At 41.4% G+C, this 22,600-nt stretch overlaps 1 protein-coding gene across 1 annotated transcript in view; it reads left to right on the top strand.

The window, feature by feature from the left end:
• Positions 1 to 2,603: 2,603 nt before the first annotated feature.
• Positions 2,604 to 22,600, top strand: part of LOC139749677 (uncharacterized) — a 147,142-nt gene continuing 127,145 nt past the window's right edge. The window contains exon 1 of the mRNA XM_071663843.1: positions 2,604 to 2,703. The gene's annotated coding sequence lies outside the window, so the exon portion shown is untranslated. The remainder of the gene's footprint in view (positions 2,704 to 22,600) is intronic.

Below are 22,600 nucleotides of genomic sequence, written 5' to 3' on the forward strand. Positions count from 1 at the left end.
TGACCATCAACTGAAATCTTCCGAACCATTGTTTCCGTTGCCGACAGAACGGACGCAACACTATAACGCTTGCAATTGCAACAGTTGCAATACATCTGTCCCTCTCATTCCAGCGAAAGAAAACTAGAGGATGAATTTCTGTGAATGAGGCCTTTCTTCGATTGTTTCTGGCGCTACCTCACTAAGGCGGGAACTGTCGGACATTCGCTCACACTCATTCTCTAGATGTTGTTTGCAATGTATTGAAACCACAACCAGGCCCAACAGACCTTTCTATGGTTTCCTCAGGCTGCTTCACATGCCCTGGTTCAGTCTATCAGCAATACGTCACCTTCTGTGTACCAAATCGTTCCAATTTATCCCGTGCACGCCTTTCACCCTTCTGCATGCTCAGGCCACGATCACTCAAAATGTTTCTCACTCCATTCTTCCATCACCAATTTGGTCTAGCCTTTCTCCTAGCCCCCTCCACTTTTGATACATACATCCTCTTTGTCAACCTTTCCTCACTCATGCTCTCCATATGTGCAAACTATTTCAACAAACCTTCTTCAGCTCTTTCAACCACACTCTTCCTATTATCACACCTCTCCCTTACCCTTTCATTACTGATTCAATCAAGCAGCCACGCACGACATACTGCCCTCAGACATTTCATTTCCATCACATCCACCTTCCCCCATGCCTCGCAACTATTCAAAATCGGAGTGACTACTTCCTTCTAAATATACTCATGTTTGACCTCCCAGGTATCAATCTTTATTTCAGCACATTCCTCAGTTCTCCCAGAATATATATATATATATATATATATATATATATATATATATATATATATATATATATATATATATATATACAATCTCACATAATGTTTTCGTGATATTTGGTATACACTATGCCCTGGGAATCGAATCCCGTACCATCTGATTGACAGTCAGGTAGCCAACCCTCAGGCCACAATGAGATTGAAACATCTCCGTAGCCGCTGATTGATTCACGGATCTCGCTGATGCATCACGCATCCTGTACGTGGTAGAAATGCTGCTGCCACTCACGCTCGGGTCAAGGTAGGTAGGCATTTCAGTCGACTCCTAAAGCACTACGGTAATGTGTGTATATCTCAACCATGTACTGTACCCATGATATCTGAATTAAACTATTCATCAGTATACAATTGGAAAGGATGACGGACATAGAAGCAAGATCCGTGAGTCAGAGAGTGGATACGGTCTGGGAGTTAGGCTACCTGGCTGCCAGCTTCAGATGGTCCGTGGTTTGATGCTCGGGGGGTATAGTAATAAATAGTTTCCATTACATAGATACATGTATATGAGAGAGAGAGGAAAGCGTAATGGTTCTAACCATGACATCATTTGGCAGGATCTTTGACCGCGCAAGACACCTCTACATTCTGCATTAAATTCTAGATAGGTTAAGGTTACACACAATCATCCACTAACTCTTCATCTAGAAAATATAGAGAAAAATATTGGATGACAAGGGATATAATCATACAATTGTTGTTCATTTTCATATATGAAGGAGAATTTTCTTCTTTTTTTTTCCCGTGCGTTATGAAGTGTATATCAAAGGAGTGACACGAGCGGGATCTTATCAACTTCAGTTCCCTGGAGAACAAGGCAGTGGAAGGCTATCAAACCTTCATATCCTCCAGGATCGCTCGCGTCTCCTGGATGTTCTCTTGCTTCTTAGTCTGGGAAGTCGGTTATGTGAGGTCTCATCTAAGCCAAGGGAAGATAAGTCCTTTACAAACGACGTCGAGTTAATGATCATATATATATATATATATATATATATATATATATATATATATATATGGTTGGAATTCTCTGTATATTGTCTACGGCGACCCATTCACTTAGATATAGGATACAATCTCTCATTGTTCATATCAGTCACATATGTTTTGATCAATATGATTATATCCATCTTCAAAACGATGATATACATACTCATGGAGGGAAGTGTGCGACCTGATCCCTCTGCTTTATATTTACAAATAAGTAATTAGTGATATGTGATATTTAGTCATAATTACTGAATGTTCACAGTTTTAAGGATATCTATGCAACACTGCATAGGAGTAAACAGAACAAAAGGAGGTAGAACAATGGATACAACTGTGGGTTTCATATGTACTTCACATTTTTACCACCAGTAATGATACCTCGTACCACAACACCTTCATTTCTTTTTTATCTTATAACTATCCGGTATCGACCAAACCTCACCGGCAAAACGTACGCTTCTGTTTGCTCAATCTGGAATTGCTATTAAAAGTGAATCTTACAGAACAATAGTAGATTGTTCAAGCTCAAGAAACCCTCCAGATTCAAACACACAGTTTCTGACACACACACACACACACACACACACACACACACATACAACTGGATACATCATGTACGATGTACAGTCGTTGACAGGCGTCTTGAGAGTTCACGGACGAGCTCACTGCTCACATATTCGAATCATGGTCGTATCGAAACCGCTCCAAAGCTCGAGCCTGTGATTCATAGCGAGCGAACCTTGGTGCTTCGGTCTGGTAACAGAGCTGTTATGGTGAGGGTGGAGGTTGGCTGCCACGTACTTACCAGTGCTACCTCACGCAACGCAGTTGCATCCCATGGACTGTGGACCTCCTGTGTAAGATACCCACCTGATCGTCCTCAGTATTAGGTAAGTGATCCAAACTTTTGTGTTAATGGGTTTCTGTTGCTCTTATGCCACCGGGACTTGACGGGTTTGTCATAACGATCCTGTGATGGTTTTCTCATCTTTCAGTGATTCATTCCAATATTTTGTCAACTCCACCCTGGTTTTTTAACACGTTCCGGGTAGTTTACGTTAGCTGTGTTCGGTTAGGTTAGGTTAGCTGTGTTCGGTTAGGTTAGGTTAGCTGTGTTCGGTTAGGCTTTAAGTTAGCTATGTTCGGTTAGGTTTCAGGTTAGCTGTGTTCGGTTAGGTTTTAGGTTAGCTGTGTTCAGTTAGGTTAGGTTAGCTGTGTTCGGTTAGCTTTACGTATTTGATTTACCGAAACCATGCAAATGTTGCCACCTTCTCGAGCCGATCTTTTTCACACGTTACGGCCCGTAGCGAAGTCTCATTTACATTGTCTTGCTGTACTGAAGTGAATAGATAGTGTCAAGAATCATGAAGTGTTGCAGTGAAATTCAGGAGAAAGCATTTTGTTAATTGTGATATGGCCATATATTCATATATAATAGACAACTTGAAATCAAACTATACCAAACTCTTAAGTTTATTTATGGATCATTTAATGATAATTATCCAACACGACTAAGACTAAGCAACGGGGGGGTATCGAAGTGTATAAAGACTCGCTAACATGGCGAAGGTATGCGACAGACTTGTCTTCGTAGTTCTCATATAACATGCGTGTACAACCTCAAAGGCAAGAATATTGCTGATGTAAATCCTCTTAGGTGAGAATGTTACTGAGATGAATCCTCGCAGGTGAGAATATTACTGAGAGAATCCCTCTTTAGTGAGACTTTTACTGAGATAAGCATAATAAGCTTTCTGTCAGCTCTCGGAAATCGTGACAGTTGTAGACGTGTTGATGTTCTTGTTAAACTCGTGTGTTTCCGAATTGCTGAAGTCGCATGATTCTTAACGGATAGGAAATTCGACTGTCCTCAACTTAAAATGTTATGCGTGCATAGCTACGTCCCTGCGTGTGTGTGTGTGTGTGTGTGTGTTAGCTATATGGTGTAGCATATCTCCATTCCATACGACCTGAGGGGGAGGTATACTTAATAGGCTTGTATATCTTGGGCGGGAGGGGGGTGTTGGAGTGTCACTCTTTAACCTTTGAAAATAGGTCACATTAAGGCTACCTGGCAACTCTCTCGGCTGGCCGAAAGGGAAAAGTTGTCATTTTTGCCTTTAAATGTCCCACACGCACTATGTACCTAAAAATGCACACATGAAAGATTTCAAGGTGATGGATAATAGATTTATTTAACAGTCGAATAAAGGGATGACACTAACCCGGAAAAGATATGAAGAACAGCATCTAATAACATGTTCAGCGATCGGTATATAGCCAACACTCGATAGGAAGCTTAGGCGTCTATACATAAAGACAGGAGTTTCACCTACCGAAGGAGGAGATGCATTTTTGAAGGCGCACGGCCAAAAAATGCCACGCCTTTTGCCCTGCAGGGTCACATAGCCCTACACTTCTGTTCACGACCCTTACCCGATCGACCAAGAGTTGCTAAGTGTTTCTTACTAGTGTGTGTGTGTAAATAGCTGCTGTGCTTAACTATAACAACTTCCCATATGATTGTCTAAGGTGCCGTAATGACTGCATGTCTAATATATATCCTTATCCCCTCCTACAGATGTGGTCCCGCTAATTAAGGCTCATCTATCATGTTACGGCAATAGATTAACGTTCCTGTTCGTCCTGTATGTTTATTCTGATCGTACACAACACTACCAGTCTCTTTCTCTCTCGCTTTATACAGAACGACTGAAAATGGTGTAACGGATCCTTTTAATACTTATCTATGAGAGATATGAACTCACTCTCCGGTATTAAGTCTCGATTTCCCAGAAACCTTTAAAAGGTAAAGCATCACTTAGCTACCCGGCTCTGTTGTTGTGCAAGAGAAACGTAAAATCAATTACTTATAACGAGTGAGCACATTAATAAAACAAATGAATTCTATCTCGGATAGTTTTAGGTTCGAAATAACCCATAATCGTGAAATAGTGTTAACAACCAACCAAGTGTGGTAATTCTGCCTGAATGTGATCAAACCCCTCAAAAATTATCTTGTGGATAATGATTCACGAGTAAGTCCATAGCTGTCACCTCCACCCTCACCATAACAGTCCTGCTACCAATTGAAATTGAAATATTTATTGACGTATTCACATCAAAAAGGACGGTATTGCGTACTACTCATCATCTTCATCATCCTCCAGTGGGATTTACAAAAAGAAATATTTACAAACATCGCTAGTCAACAGACCGAGACACTAAGGTTCACTCGCTATGAATCACAGGCTCGCGATTCACAGTGGTTCCGATACGACCATGATTCGATTACGAGAGTCGTGAGCTCGTCAATGAACCTTTAGGACTTAAGTCAGCGACTGAACGATCGTTCCACCATAGGGAAAACGACAACAGTCTTCCCTACTTAAGACGTCACACACCGCTGTGACAGAATTGAGTGGCATGAGTTACGTAGAGGTGAGGTGAGGTCCTCACACTTTACATATTGGAAGAATAGAAATGACCACTAGCTACGAAAAGATTTCTAGAAGGCGATAGCGATGCTGATGTAGTTACGGCATCTCCACAATGACCGATTGTAATTAACGCTTTCCTCTTGTCATCAAGATGTTAAGTGTCTTAACAATTGGCTACGTAATTCTAAATCTCTGAATTATAAACGGTACGTAGATGACACAAATTCCACTGTTCTGAGATTATCTGAATTCCAAACATCAGAATATGACATTCACACCTGACGTAGAATACAAGGCAGGTAGGCATTCTTGCCATATGTGCATTCTTGTTTACTCTAAATCCTCCAGTTCTAGTTGTACCTTTCCTCCTTACACAAGGTGTATTAGCCAATCACAACACGCGTCATCCACACCTTCCTCGCTCCTCCCGCGCCTTGTTCATCATGTTCTGTATGCAAAGTGTTGTTCCATGGTAATAATTCAAGATATAATGTACAAATTTTATTCATTACTTGTCTTAGTTGAACCCGATCAGTAAGTGTGCAAACAATGCACTGTATTTTCGTTCACATTATTATATAACCTCTAACGTTCCTCATTTGTTCTGATGCACGTTACCTCGTTTGATGTGCCTATTAAGAGCGATTCATTTGTACAGTAACTTTCACACACAAAACTGTAAGACACACACACTTTTTTCACAGCTGAACACAGCTGTTTCACCTCTCAGGGATCCGAATCAACACCTCTGCGTTAGTTATCATTGTGTTCTAATGCGTTTCACTTCGCTTAAAACTGCTTTATCACACGCCAGTTACAAGATACTATACCTGTCCTGCCTCTTTCAAAGTCTGGGGAACTCATGGGTGGGCAAGGCAAGATAACATCAGGCCATGACCAATGGACTGATCAACACTTAGCGAGTTCCAGTAACTCGTTTTTGACAAAGACGCCAGATATCTCGATGGCTGTTGTAATAAGAGAGGTACTTTAGTAAGATTATAGAGATATCGTACGACCCATCTTGCAATTAACATAGCTGAGTTAGGTTTGCACAGTCATTACTATTCATAATAAGGATAGTGATGAAAATCGCAATAGTGTGTGTGTGTGTGTGTGTGTGTGTGTGTGTGTGTGTGTGTGTGTTTTTAGATACCTAGGAGTGTGTAAGACAGCGAACGGGAACATGGAAGAGAATGTGAGTCGCAGGGAGGGTGGTGGAGGACTGAGGTGGTTGGTCATGTTTGAAACGTTTTTCAGGACGGTGTTTACACAAGAGTAAGAGATGTTACTTGGCCCTCCTGTCTCATGCCGTTAAGGCTCATCTCTATAATATAGCGACGTTGAATATTAAGAGGTGATGCTATTGCTTCATCGGCTTAAGGGCTGTATAATCTCTTTATCCCTTGTCGGAGGCAATATCTGCTGAGCTGATGTGGGCGTAGGGATCTAGTAACTGGTGTAGAAAAGCCTCGTGCGAGGAAGGCGACCTTCCATGTGTTGAGAGTGTGGATGGTGTCGTTGCTCTCTAGGGTTTGTTAATGCGTCGCGCGTAGTCAGTGCTAAATGACTGGTATCACTGGCTCGTTTGGATATATCCTCGTAGGTCCTGCCTCCTGTGTTGAAGGGACAATTAAGTAATGAGATTCTCATCCCGCATTTCTTGATCTTCGTGTTTTTCTTTTGATTAAATATGATTCACATTTCCTGCAAATGTCATATTGCGTTCTAAGTTCACTCTCTTAGTTTACTCTAAACACAGAACTGTATCAAGTTGCCGTTAGTTTACTAAAAGCTCCATAGGTCCGTTTGCTACCGTAACTGTTGTGGTACTGTTAGCGTTTTGATAGATTCGTTGCTGCACCATGTATAACGCTGTCATTATTGTGATCAATCATCTGCTTTATTTGTTTGCTATTGTCGGCGTTATGACCACTTAGCTGCTACAATGTCTGTGTTGTTGTCATGATTACACAGATCCTACATCAATAATTTATCAGCTGCTGCATCAGTGGTGTGACTAGCTAGTTAGCAAGGACATCTGTTGTGGCGATCTCACTGTTGTAAGGAAACGGTTACAGAATTTGTTTCAACATCGTCTGACGTCAGTAGTCAGCTGCTGTACCTGTTCTGGTGTTGTCACTGTTGTGTCACCAGTTAACTAATACGGTTTACATAGTGTTGTTCGTAATGTCATGAGGCAGCTGCTGAGTCTATTGTAGTGGTGTAGTAGTGCTGAGATACGATAACTGCTGCATCTGTTGTGGTGTTGGCAGTGTTGCGATAAGTCACTTGCTGTATCTGTTGAGAGAGGGTGAAAGTGCTGTTCGAAGTTAGCTGCTGTGTCTGTTGTGGTGATGACAGTGGTGTGATGATTTAGCAACTGAATGTTTTGTGGCATTGTCACCGCTGTGATAAGTTAGCTGCTGCACCTGTTATAGTGTTGACAGTTCTGTTTGTTAAGTCAGCTGCTGCTGAATCTGTTGTGGCGTTGATAGTGTTTTGATCAGTTAGCTGCTGCATCCGTTGTAGTGTTGTAATGTTGTGATAAGTTAGCTGCTGCATCTGTCGTGCTAAAGACAGTGTTGTGATAAGTTAGCTGCTGCATCTGTTGTGGTGTTGACAGCGTTACGTCCAGAAATAACATCATGAAGGTATTCTTTAAGTTGGCCTGAGGATGGAGCTACATGCCGAGCGCGAGACGTTACAGAAAGAAGACATAGGCGTCGTGTAGAATGGTGATGAGAGAGACCAAAGGCTGAATATGTGTAGGGAGAAGCAGGGTATAAACGCAGGCAGGCAATAGGGAGGCTGCAAGGCGAGGCAGGCTACTATAACAGGAGGCAGGCTCTGTGCTTGCAGCCAGTTGTATCAGCTCGCTCTTACTCCCTGATATATCTAATACTCAGCCTGAAGGGTTACCCCATCCTCGCTACTGTCGATAGCCTCAGCAATATTGGATATCCTGGGAGAGCAGTTGTTTCAAGAGGTCGTGGATCGTATTCTGGTAAGGAATCGCTGATGATAATGCTTTCACAGCCGTGAGAAAGGAACCAAAGCATGGGGTAGAGGTGGCGGGCAAGAATATTGAAAGTGATAGCTCATATTTTGGTTATCGAGCATTATAGAATATTTAGCAAGAAAAGAAAATATTTGGTTCTTTGACTCGGTAAGAAAGAGATTACATGAATTAATGAAGGAAAATGATACATTAGTCCAGAGCTTGGCATGTAACATTACTATGTTCTTTGGCAGTCATCAATCTACCCTTGCCTAGCTAACTTTCTGTTTTAGGGAGGTACCTCATCTTCCTCTGCTTCTTTCTCCAGGTAACACTCTCTCTCTCCTTTCCCGGGTAACCTCTCCGTTCTTCCCTGCCTCATTAACTCTCTCCTTCCACCATCGTTATTAACTCCCGCTACCCCTTCCAAGGTAATTCTCTCTCTCTCTTACCTCACTCAAATAGTCTCCAGTCTCCCCTATCCAAAGCTTCCCCCTCTCTCCCACACTCACTCTCTCATATTGTCTGTCTCGCATGGCATCTCTGCCTTTCACCCGTCTTTCATTACTCCGGGACCTCCTACGCGCCGTCTTCCTCAAGCCTACCCGGACAATCTGCTTTTCTCTCCTTCCTCGTGGCCAGTGAACGATCACAGGAGAGCTGCTGCTTCGGAGGCTATCACCAGCCGCAGACTCCCCGCTGATCAGGTGCCATGACCAAATATCTACTGGGTTTTCCCGCTGTCAACATTATTGACGAAGAGTTCGATAGAGTGAACTGATCGATTGAAGGAATTTGAGTGGCTCTGGTGAAATAGAAAAAAAATGAGAGAAAGAGGCGACGACGTAGCTTGAGTGGATGAGTCGTGTATGTGTGTGTGTGTGTGTGTGTGTGTGTGTGTGTGTGTGTGTGTGTCTGTATTTACAAAAGCTGTGGTTTGTGAGGGGTATGAGCTGAGTAGCGATAGGGGATGCCTAAGGGAATTTTCTCGGCTATCTACGGAAGGAACATAAGGCCGAGTCACCTGCCTGAACCAGGTTATATCGGTTTTCTTAAGCGAGAGGAAGGAAAATAGACGAGCCATTCAACTGAACCAGGTGACAGTTGACAGATCCAATCGACTAATCCTAGGAAGCCCCACGTCATCCATCTTAGGACAAATAACAACATGGTACGAAAAAGAAGAAAATAGGAATGGAAGGTAGGGTATGGAAGTAAGACAGTGAGTTAAGAAATTCTCAAGAGGAGAACAATCGAACCACAGTGGTGCTGGAGAAGGACCTGACAGCTGAATGCCATCACGGTATGGAACTGTGGAGAGAAGGTTATCCAGAGCATATGCCTCCTGGGGAGAGGGGAAGGAAAGGTGAAGACATGGAAGGATATAGCGGGGAGAATAAGAAATTTCCAGAGACCACTAGTGGTGAAGAGACTGTGTAAACCGTCAGGGGAAACTTGCCGACATAATTAGGTTACTGGTGGTTGCTCTTGCCATGGAGAGGCACAGTTTTAGATAAGGTAGAATGACAGGCGAAAGCTTAGAACATACTCTGAGGATGGAGGATCACCTTTGCCGGGCTGTGTCATTGGAAGCATAGGTTTGTCAAACAACTACTCGCTTCAGATGAGTCCTATTTGGAAGTGTTGAGGCCTAGGATGCAGGAGGAGTCTCTGCGAAGACGTCCTGGGTAATAACAGGACTCTTTCTTAGAAAGAGGTCCTTATAAAATAGTATCTGCTGGTTGTGTGAGCCTATGGGAGTTGACCAGTGGATACCCCGTTGCTCACCAACGTGAGACGAAGGGTATTCGATTACATAGTACTCGAACAGTCGTGTCCCTTTTAGGGGTGATCATAGCCAAGCAGTAGTGATCTCGCCTCCTACGGAAAGGACCCGGGTTCGATCCTGGCTGATGTAAGTTAGTATGTTATATGGTAGTGTGCAGTCATATGCACTATTTACGTATTCCCTGCGTGTCGTAGAAGGCGACTAAAGGGGGAGGGAGCGGGGGGCTGGAAATCCTCCCCTCTCGTTTTTTTTTTTTAATTTTCCAAAAGAAGGAACAGAGGGGGCCAGGTGAGGATATTCCAAAAAAGGCCCAGTCCTCTGTTCTAAACGCTACCTCGCTAACGCGGGAAATGGCGAATAGTTTAAAAGAAAGATATATATATATATATATATATATTTTTCTTTCTTTCTTTTAAACTATCCGCCATTTCCCGCATTAGCGAGGTAGCGTTAAGAACAGAGGACTGGGCCTTTGTGGAATATCCTCACCTGGCCCCCCTCTGTTCCTTCTTTTGGAAAATTAGAAAAAAAAAAAAAAAAAAACGAGAGGGGAGGATTTCCAGCCTCCCGCTCCCTTCCCTTTTAGTCGCCTTTTACGACACGCAGGGAATACGTGGGAAGTATTCTTCATCCCCTATCCCCAGGGATAATATATATATATATATATATATATATATATATATATATATATATATATATATATATATATATATATGTGTGTGTGTGTGTGTTTCTATTCATTTAATTGCCTCCATGTCGAAGGCTCCAATCACGAACGCAAGCCTTCATCATGGCCTGACATGAAATGAAATCATTATCGTCAGTACATGTTCGCCAAGTAACAAGCAATCATTAGCACGATTAACAGATTTCTAGCGTCCATGTTTACCTGAATAAAGAAAGAATTTGTTGACATCTAATTATCGGATGAAAGGATCATGTTTGATTAATTAACTAAAGCCTTGAATTAGCATCCCAGTCATATTTACCTTTCCAGCACACTAGAACGGGGTTTGAAGTCTCTTTGCATGTCTCTTTCGCTCCCTAATGAGAAAAACTCAACATTAGATTATGATCATTTTTCTTTTTCACTTTTTTTTTGGTACACTTTGGCTGTGAGCGCACTTAAGGATATCGCACAGAGGGAAAAAGGGTAGATCTTATGATGTTGAACGTCACGTGCTGCGCGAGAGCTCTGTGGCACCGTCCGTGTCTGCCACCCACATTAGAGGAGTCGAGGGTTGTCGTGCCTGACTGTTGTATTTCGCGCCACCAGCAGCCTCCTCCTCCTCCTGCTTCTGCTGCTGCCCGCACGATACGCCTCTCCTACTGCCCTTCCGAGGCTGGTATATAATGGCAGCAGCCAGGATGTTATGGTAGCAAACTGATGCTACGTAGTGTAGTGGGTAACTTTGGTGGCCCGCCTCGCAAGATGAATGAGGACGGTGTGCTACGTGGAGGAGGCCAAGAATATGTGGTGGTGTGTGCGGAGAATGTACTGCTGTACTGATGGGGGTATGATAATGGTGGCTGGGATATGTAGCAGAATGGAACGACGCTGGTACTTTATTAGCTGTCGCTCTGTAGCACACTGGGCGATGGTGGTGAACGAGATGGGCTGACGCTGTTGCGCTGTACTATAACTGTAAAGTTGAGCTGAGTATCGTTGCACTGAGGCTTAGCTACTGACATGTAGCACAGGTGAGTGATGCTACAAAAGAGCGGGTGGGTTAAACCCGCAACATTGGTGAACACTGCTGAGCCACGACCCTCACACACACACACACACACACACACACACATGCACGACAGATGCAGTAGAGTTAGAGACTGGATATTGGTGCATCAAGGCCACACAAGCGAGGCACTGATGTAGCAGGGTCATCAGAGAGTGGACATTAGGTTGACACATCAAGTTCAAGACATTCACAAACTTGTTTACATATTCCATAATCACACATTTGTTTATGCAAACTTGAGTATTTGAAAAAATAGTTGGGAAAAAAAAATTCTGCTGCACTTCTAAAAATGAGCATATGTATCATAAGATATTTTGTCAGTGAAGAATGCTGATGGCTTTTCAGTTGGTGATTTACATCTGAGATTTATAGTGATAACACAAACTCTGCCGTAAGGAAAGAAGATATGGGCTCACTCCATCCTCTTCGTAAATAGTCCCCATTTTCATGATGACTGCCAAATGGTCCCCCTTTTTTTTTTTTTCCAGGGTGCCGCCTTGTATTACGATCACGTCATTTGACTGAAACGTTCTTTAGTTGAATGAGAAAATTGTTTTCAATCTCATGGACAGCACCAATATCATCTCATATTTCTCATGATCAATTGTGAAAATCTCCATAAACTCGGAAGAAAATGTGCAAATACGTGCAATTATGGTAATGCACTATCCTGAGGCTGGAAATAAAAAATCATCAAATCAAATAATCATTACGAAAGTTTCTGAGAGAGAGAGAGAGTGCCATATTTAATATTCCCACTCATTTATGACTGAGAACTTGAGGATCTTTAGATACAAATCAGAGGTAACTTATGTGAAGATCAAAGTTTACCTGAATCGGCAATTCTTATTTTTCTGCAGTGTGTTTCATTCTGCAGAACGCTCTCCACCTTTAAGAAGGATGAATCTACAACGTATATGCCTTGGTTCTCGGCAGGGAGCCATTTAGACTATGCATGTTGGCAATCAATCCAACTTCGTGGCGTGTATATGAATAAGATATATCGAGCCTTGAGGACAAATCATGAGAGAAATTATTTCTTTATTCAAAAACCTCAGCGTAAATTCTCCTCCAGTTTAACCGACCTCGCCCAACAAAGAACAAAACAACATTATCTTCATTTATAACAGCGTCAACACACGCAAGGCAATGAATGTGGCCCAGAAGAAAACTCTTTTTACCTGCAGAAGGAAAGTTGATGTATGTATATACGCTCCCTTCATGCACTGCCTCAGTTCATCTCGGCACACACAGACTAGTGCGTGTCCATGCGAGAGACAATAGCGCCTTCCCTACACAAGAAATTTTCCTGGTGAATGGGCAGAGGTGAAGGGAAACATCCAAATGTGAGAGCCATTCTGAATCTTGTAATAGCTAGCGTCAGGGAGCTGTTGGGAGTTTTCAAAGTGTGGTTTGATGTTCAGAAGGGGACGAAGGGGAAAATGTAAATGTGTTCGAGCCACGAAGCCATGAGCTGACCTTGATATATATTGTGGGAAATTTGATCGTGAATGAAACATAAATGAAGAATAAATGTTTTCCTCACTGTTACCAATGATATTCATTTATGAATGTAACCGGTAGAGAATTGGTGTGTTTCAGTCGCATGGAGATGCCGTCAAGAATCTGTGAGTCATGTCTTACATCTTACAATAGATTCAGATTAAATCTTTGTCTCTCCTCGTCACACACACCAAGGCCGCCCCAGCAGGAGACACTACAGAAAATTTTACTTTGCTCCTTAACAAGGGAACAATAGATGTTCTGTGTTGACCCTCTCCTGAACACGAGAGAGGTCGACGGTATTCAGAAATAGATAAAAGCATCTAACACGTTCCTATCTATAACTTTAATGTCTTCCTTATAGCTGGTGGAATTCATTCCTACCGCTCCTGAATTTCAAATACCATTACATGTTGTTGATAGCTGAATATTTACGAGCTAAACCCTAAAGCCGCTTTCAACTTTTTCATATTCTAGGAAGAGTAATTAAAGATGCAAATTGGTTAATTGGAAAGAGAGTCCTAAAGAGAAAATTCAAAACATTATAAGCACAAGAACGAATTAATCACTTATTTCTTAATTCATTTTTTCAAACCCCTTACCAAATCGCGTAAGATCTATTTCGTTTGAAACCTCTAAATAAACGCAATAGCCTCCCTGACTCTGAAAGTTCCCTGAGGATTGAAGATCAGATCTGAGTAAGAGTATTCGGAAAATAGGATTAGATTACGCATATCCAGAAAGTCTATTCTACTTGTCTGACCGAAGCTGACTGCATCCCACTAAGCGCGAATCATCTGCTGGGTTCAAAAGATAATGTTTCGATCTGTGAATAGTTTTGATATGGTGTCTTCTAGTTATGAAGGACTCGTAAGTACCTTTTTTTAAGGTTATATTTAGAATCCCATTAGTAAGGTATGCCGTTTTCTTTTACACAAACTAATATATGATTTGTTTGCTAAAGATGGTTATTATCTAGGTGGAGTTAGTATCTACAAGGCTGGATAGAGTTTTACATGAATGCATAAACCACTTATTTGCCAAGAGAATGTTCACTACTGACACGGGATATCCTCTGTCATTAAGGTCATGTAGGTCAGGTGTGACCTTATTGGCTGACCCACACGAGATCCCTGACCGTGGAGTTTAATCTCAAAGTCTTAAGACATATTCACCGTGACTTAATTGTGCTAAACAATGACGTGTCTTGCACTGAAGCCAGAAGTATTAGCTCGGCATTGGTGGCTGATTCGAGTCAGAAACTGTAGAATCTAGTATGTAAGCTTGGGAGAGTGCGTGAAACGAGATACTTGAGAGTAAATGTGAATGAAAGCAACATTATTAGGTTTAGTAGTGGAGGGAGACAGGCTCATTGGGATATAAGTTTGAATGAAGAAAATTCTGGTGGAATTGAAGTGTTTCAGATACCTGGAAGTGGAGAAGTAGACACAGCAGCAAATGGAACCATCGGAGCTTAAGTGAGTCATGGGGTGGGAGAGGGAGTAAAGGTCCTAGAAGCATTAAGGACTGAGCAGAAAGGGAGGTCGCTATCTTGCTTGAAGGTACAGTATTGCCGACGGTGTTGTATGGATGCGAGACAGGGATATACTTCGATGAGAATATAGAAAAGGTTGATATGATGGAAATGAAATGTTTAAGGACACTATATAGTGTGAGGGTTGATCGAGTAAGAATGAGAGGGATTAGGGGAAGGTGTGGTAGTAAGAGGAGTGTGGTTGAGAGAGTTGAAGAAGGTGTGCTGAAATGGTTTGGACATGAGGAGAGAATGAGTGATGAAAGGTTGACAAAGTGGATATACGGTATGTGTAAAAATTATAGGGGACAAGGAGAAGGGAAGACCGTATTGGAAATGGAAGGATGGAGTGAATAAGGTTCTGAGTGCACGGGGCCTGAACATGCAGAAGAGTACAAGGCTTGCACAGGATAGAACGAAGTAGAGCGATGTTTTATGCAGGGAGCGACATGCTGTTAATGGACTGAGCCAGGCCATATGTTGCGGTTGGGGTAAACCACTGAGAGGTCTGTGGGGCCTAGTTGTAGACAGGGGGGTGTGGCTTCAATACACTACATATGACAGCTAAAAAGCGGATGCGAGTGAATGAGTCCATTTTTTCGTCTGTTCCTAGTGCCATCTCGCTGACACTGGAAACAGTGAACAAGAATGAAAAATTTCAACGATAGATAATGTCATATCCTGTATCAGCAAAGCCTAATATCATAGCAATAGATAGGAATTTGGGTAGACTACCCAAAACAGGCACTTAGTAGCAGAGTTAGAAGTCCCAGGTTAAAGTGCTTTCTTAAAAGACATGCTTCAAAAATCAGGTGGTGGCTTTTATGATAAGTACACAAAAGACTAGTGACATCAATGATTTAAGTAAAATAGGTGTCGATGTATACGATTCGCTCTATATTGGATTGATATATCAGGCGGTCAAATTTGATTTTGGGGTAGTGTGTAGACCCCAGCGAACTTTGTGCAGAAAACGAAAGAGCTTTGTATGATGAATCTACATCCTCAATAGATAACAGAGAAGCAATAAGGAAGAAATGTCGCTAATCTTAACATTAACTAGGACCTTATGACAGGTGACCATGAGAGAAACAGGCTGACTGATCTCATAGGAGATCGTATGAGACCCGACGAGTGGCGTCAATCAGACATAGTGATGTCCACAAGCCCACACAGTACCAATGAGGTTGTCGAAAAGCTTGTAAACAGCGATTGCAATAAACAGTTGCACTGACAGCGCGGTCAGAGCAATTGTTTTATTAGAGCAGAAGTGATGAAGAGAAGGGAAAAACCTGGTGACATAAGGAGGAACAGAAAACACTACATGAGGCAGGCAGCAGCAAAAAAGATAATAAAGGACATGAGAGATGATGAGCAGCAGTGACAAGCAGCAGGAGTGAGTTACTGGCGGGCATGAAAATCAGACAGCAGAGGCGGGTAACAGAGATTTGTGGCGAAAGTTGGCATGACAGGTAGCCGAATTAACCAGCAGATCAGTGTAGCGGAGGAAACAGAGGACGTTGAAAAGAACTGGGTGATAAACGAGGACCATTATGGCAAGCAACAGTGAAATGGTAGCAAAGATTACTAACCTGTAGAAATACACAGAGTGTGATTATCAATGGTAACGGCAATATAACAATAACGGTCAGTAAGAGCTGGAGAACAAAAGGTAGCCAGCGGAACTGGACAGCGCTAGAATGTTGCATAACAGGACAACAAAAGGTGGACAGCAAAGTCTGAGAGCAGAGACTGGTTGCTGATATTAAAAAAACAAGAGCATTGTTACTAAAGCTAAAGGAGACTCGTTATTATTCATAGAATCACATAAGTGTACTTGGAGCGAGGATATTGCAGGCATATACTTTAAGTTAAAGAGTAGTTATAACCCGCGCTATCATCCTGGGTTTAATGATGTTATAACGTTCTCCGACAGTAATAGTGGGGGAAAAAAAGGTCTCACAGCTGCAGCTTCGAAATCAAGGCAGCTGAGTGAGTACATATGTTGACCTTTTTCCATGTTCGAATCTGCTTCCTGCCGTTGTAAGGGAAACGTTAAGGGAAAAGAGAGGAACAGAAATGGTCAAAGCTTGGGGGGAATGACTCGTTAGGTCTAAAATGCTTAATTAGTGACATAAACTGGGACTTAAAGTATGTGTAAGACATTGTTAAAAGAAGGTCTGATATTACGGAGGATTCAGTTTACAGCTAATACTGGTGATAGACAGTGGAGAACAGATGATACTGCTGATAGATAGAGAAGAACACAGAAAAAGTACGTAATAGAACAAAGATGAAGGGCAGGAAAAACTGTGATGGTTCATGGAGAAAATATAGCAGATGGCATAGCAACCAAAAAAAGAATACAAAGACATATAAAAGGAGAAAATATTCTTAACACAAATCTAATAACAATGCGAATGAAAACTTTCACGGATCAAAAGACTCACAAGGAACAAGTTGTCAGTACAAGAACACAGACCAAAGGTCTCCAGGGAAATGGGTTCCTGGAAAGCACAAAAGTGAGGCAATGCCTGATGGGTTACAAACTACAAGCACAGTTAAAGATATTTCAGCCCTTAAACTGGAAGCGAGAAATATGGAAAGCAATAATTTCATGTCTGTAGATAAGGTCATAAACTGTGTACATATGGCCTCGATGGTATGAAGCTGAATATGATACAAACACAGTAGCAGAGGGTGACAGGAGTATTTGCGTTGAGAAGAATATATATATATATATATATATATATATATATATATATATATATATATATATATATATTATCCCTGGGGATAGGGGAGAAAGAATACTTCCCACGTATTCCCTGCGTGTCGTAGAAGGCGACTAAAAGGGGAGGGAGCGGGGGGCTGGAAATCCTCCCCTCTCACTTTTTTTTTTTTTTTTTTTAATTTTCCAAAAGAGGGAACAGAGAAGGGGCCCAGGTGAGGATATTCCCTCAAGGGCCCAGTCCTCTGTTCTCAACGCTACCTCGCTAATGCGGGAAATGGCGAATAGTATGAAAGAAAGAAAAGAAGATATATATATATATATATATATATATATATATATATATATATATATATATATATATTTGAAAACTACAGGTCCTCATGTGACACTGTTAAACACCAGTCTGACTGTTTTTTTTAGACAAGTAATCAGGAAGTAAATGTACAAGTTCTTGCAAAGGGTAAGATATGTAAATCGGTGACATTATGGATCCACACACACACACACACACACACAGCCAATCATCTAAGAATTCATTCACCCTCGAAAGGGAACTTCTGCCTCTTACAAAGATATAAAACTTTCAAATGCAAACCCAAAGACTCGTGTTCCAATTTTGACGCTTCACTGACCTGTAGAAAAAGTTCACATCTCTTCCCAAACTTTTTTTCCCCTAACTCATAAATGTATAAAACTCGCTAGATATTCCATAAAACTTTGCTGGCGTCCAAACACCGTTTTTTTTTTCTCTCTCCTTTTCTACACGCACGTACATAGATTTACGGCGACTTTGAATGATTTTCGTGGATGAAATTGCATTCTTATGTTTGAGTACTTAAATTTCAAATGCTATGATATGTTGCTGTTTTATGGCTGTGGTCTAAGTCTGCATACCAGAAACGATCAGAAATATACTGAAGAAAAAAAAATGCAGGGTTCATATATATATATATATATATATATATATATATATATATATATATATATATATATATATATATATATATGTGTGTGTGTGTGTGTGTGTCATTAATTAAGTGGGGATCCCCTAAATGGTTTGTTATCTTGTCTCGAAAGTGGTTTTCATAAATTTACCAGTTACAGACGTTTAAGTGAATTGCACGATAATATCAGACCAGGAACTTGACTACCACTATCGAATATCGATGGCACAACAGCAAGTTTCCCATCCCCAGAAACTTTTCTCGACGTAATTGGTTTATTAAAAAAGAGCAGTCAAAAGCTAAACTCTTTCATCTTTTTTTTCTTCTTCTTCTTTGCTTCCTCCGGAGTCTTCGGGTAAAACTAATCCAGTCAAGCTGTTTTGTTTGTTTTCAATATGGCGCAGAACGTTCTTCCGGAACTCTTAACTGTGGAACAGAGTTTGGGACATGAGGGGTGTGTGTGTGTTTGTGTGCGTCTCCAGTGAAGGATGCAGATGAAAAAAGAAAAAAAGGTAATTTAAGATCTTGCCATAACTTCGTTGTTTTGAACCAAATCATCCTTTCCTTAATTAATGGACCAGAAGACTGGATAATGACTCTCTTGCTTCTGATATAACTGTTAAACTTCTTAAGGATTCTTTTCTTATTTCTAGCAATACACGTTTTCAGACTGACGTTTTCACTGACATATAATTGTCTTCGTTTCTCTACACAAACCTACATTATTCTCTCTATCATGTTGGTTATTGGCTCGTAGATAAGTGACACTTTTAGATTATCATTATTCCTCCACTTCAACTTCATTTTGTAAAAAGAAAATCAGCAATGTAGGGTAACATTTCTATTCAGGCTTACCTATAAGATTTCCATCGTAGAATATCTTTCAAGGTATTATATGGGTCACCTTAGCTATTTTCCTGCCGGTTGTTGTATCGAAGGGAAAAGTGGATGGAAAAGTGCCTTTGGCCCCACTACCCTGTCTATATCTCTAATAGATTACGGATTTCGGATACGATCACTGTCCTCCAGCAGATAACCCCGTGATAGACCATCAGATCTCATGTTATCTGTCCTTCCCATGTGATCAGTTTCGTGGTAGAGCTAACGAGCTACGCCATAGAGGAGCAGCCAGGGGAGACTACCGAGCTGGCAGGATGATAGACATGATTACGTAGAGGCTTCCTGCTCATACCTTATGTTGATCAGCATCAAAGTTAGGATGGGCCATCTCGATCACCCTGGTGGTGGTGGCTGTCTGCCTGTCGAATGTTGCGTTAGTGTTCCTCTCTAGTCACTGTTCGTGGAGTGTTTGGTTAGTCATTAGATTTATATGTATAGTTTTAAAGGTGAATTATAAAGAGGTTTCTATCTTGAGTGTTACTTTGTTCCATCTACATCGTGACTGTCGAATAGTGGCTTCGCTTTTCATCGATATATTCAGTTTCTTGAAAGTTTATTTACTGTTCATTTACTCACCATCCCTTCCGTATTATGCTGATTTTTCACTCGCACAGGAAATGCAGAATGTTAGAATGTGTTTCTTTACTGACCAACGCTTGAAAAATAGGTTAATGTTAGTTAATTCATTCACTGCTTGCTAAGACTGAAGAGAAGGTTTATACATTCAATCACTTGTGAATATTGAGTTATTATTATCATTTACGTATTCACAGTCTGCTCAGAGTTTCGTTCGTGTTTATTTACTCAATACCTGATGAATGTTAAGTCGATACTCATATCCTCATAACATGCTGAGAGTTTAGCTAATGTACACATACTCACTTTCTGCAGTGTTAAGGTCATACTCCAGTTCAAAGACTATAACTGTACTGAAAGCGTGTATGACCTTAGAATATTTTTGAACGTCTGAAGATGGATGGAATTCAGGTTACTTCCACTGGTGTTAGAAAATGACAATAACAGCTTTAAGACCCCCAGCAGTCGATAAGCCTATAGCCGAAATCACCAATCAACCCTAAGTACAATAATTACTCACTGTCTCCTAGACGTTAACTAATGAGCACTTTCTCACTACTCGTTAGGGTTAGGTTGGCATGTGTTCAGTCACTGCTGAGAGTATGGTCAGTGTGTTTAGTCATGGTGTCTTCCACATGCTGGGCAAGTGTGCACTCTCTGATTGTCGACCAAGTGTTGAGTATATGTACACCCAGCCACTGTCTGTTGATTGATGGGTTATTTCATTCACCGAGTGCAGGCAGTGTGGTCAGAGGCAGGATACACTTTGTCAACGCCCGTTCGTTTCACCCATATAGAGTGTTAAACTCTAAGGTACTGAGATCGAAGACTATCATGTGTATTCAAGAGGGACAGCGATGTCTGGGCAACAGTGCAAGTAGTAATGACATTTTGGGAATGGTTGAGAGAGGAAGCACTGTTATCGGATGAGAGGAAGACGTGTCTGTTCATGCTTAACGTAGAGGATATCTCAGATGTCACAAGGAGGATAACTCAGAGGCTAAGAAAGAGATTAAAGGCTTGACTAATAAGATTTAACGTAAGATATATAGTTAGTATAGATGGTCATAAGAGCAAGAAAGATTAAGGCAAGGACTGGATCTCTTTTTGAATGATTTTGAGGCAAGTATATACGATGGAGAGATGGGTGTGGATGTACGCAGGAGCGAATAGAAGACATATGATTGCGATTCTTTTGTCGATCTAAAATGCGCGATACAAGCTCATTAAAGGCCGGGATAGGATTCCGCAAAGGTGTGTGTAGAGAGAGTATAGCGAGTAGCTTGGGACACATCCCTTTCGACCACTGCAGTAGTCTCAAAGGGCCGAAGAAATAAAGGAATGCAAGACAAGGGTCAGATGCAAAGCATAAGAGGAAGCATACCTAACCAAGTGATGGATAGAAGAGATAAGAAAGAACTTGGGAATAACATAAGAAAGGTTAAGGATTTGGAAAAGATTTGATGTAGTAAGCGAGCGAGTTAAGTTACTGATGGTAAGAGAGACATAAGTGGCTGATTTTGAGCAAATAAAACATACGGGATTGCGAAAGAGAAATGGATACAGTGTTAGATTTGTGTGAGGATTTTCGATAATGGAGCTTGAAGATGAAGTCTTTGAATATGATCATTCCGGGTATGAAACAAATATTAAGAATATTGTGGGTAAAGATATGAGTATGTATTTTCATCATACGGGTGTGTGAAAATCAGATTAAAGGACATTTTTTTGTGGTTATCACTTTGAAGTTTACTTTTGGAATAGGCAAAAAAGTATGAGCAAGTAGTTAATTCTTGGTGAGAGTTCATGGGCTGGAAAAAATACAAAAATGTGGGTCACTCGAAGAAGAGCTTTTGGTTAAGATTGTGTGTGGAAACGTAGAGTGATAAGGACTTTTATGAGTGGGAGCGACATAAGGAACGTCTGTATACCGAGGGAAATTCGTGGACGACGCAGTAATAAGGGAGTCAAGAACGATGTGGGGAACTTTGCACTTGAATGCAATGGCAGAAATGGTTGAAGGACCTTGATGATCGTGCAGGGAAGATGGGGTAGGGTGGGTGGAAGGGAGACATGGAGGAAGAAAAGCACTAAAGAGAGAGGTCAGGGGGAGTAAATGCGAAACATGATGTGAGGGACAACGTAAATTGCAGACATATAAGTGAAAGGGCCCTGGGGAGATGGTCTTTATTGAGAGAGTAAATATGAGAGTGAGGGTGTAGCACAGAGAACACATGAAATGCGACTGGAAGAACAGAAAATGACAGCGAATGGCCTTGGGACAAGGAGGGCAATGGGTGTCTGATGAAAATACATAACCTGGTAGAGCAATAACGTGGTGGAAAGACAGCATTAATATTCATGTGAGCAGAGAAGACCGTATAACGCGGGAGAGGTTCGTGAGACGGTTGCCTCCCGAGTGCATTAGTCTACAAGGGCCGAGGAAATAGATGGAGGGCAAGACATGGGTAAGATGCAAAGCATAAGAGGAAGCATATCAAAGCAACTGAAGAACAGAAGAGATGAAGAAGCGAGAACTTTGGGGAAAAAAAAAAACATGAGATAGGTTAAGGATATGGAAAAGTAACTTATATGATGGCGAAGATATGAGAGGTTTCTCTTGAGAA

This window comes from Panulirus ornatus, chromosome 8, assembly GCF_036320965.1.
Source record: "Panulirus ornatus isolate Po-2019 chromosome 8, ASM3632096v1, whole genome shotgun sequence".
Classification (NCBI taxonomy): domain Eukaryota; kingdom Metazoa; phylum Arthropoda; class Malacostraca; order Decapoda; family Palinuridae; genus Panulirus; species Panulirus ornatus.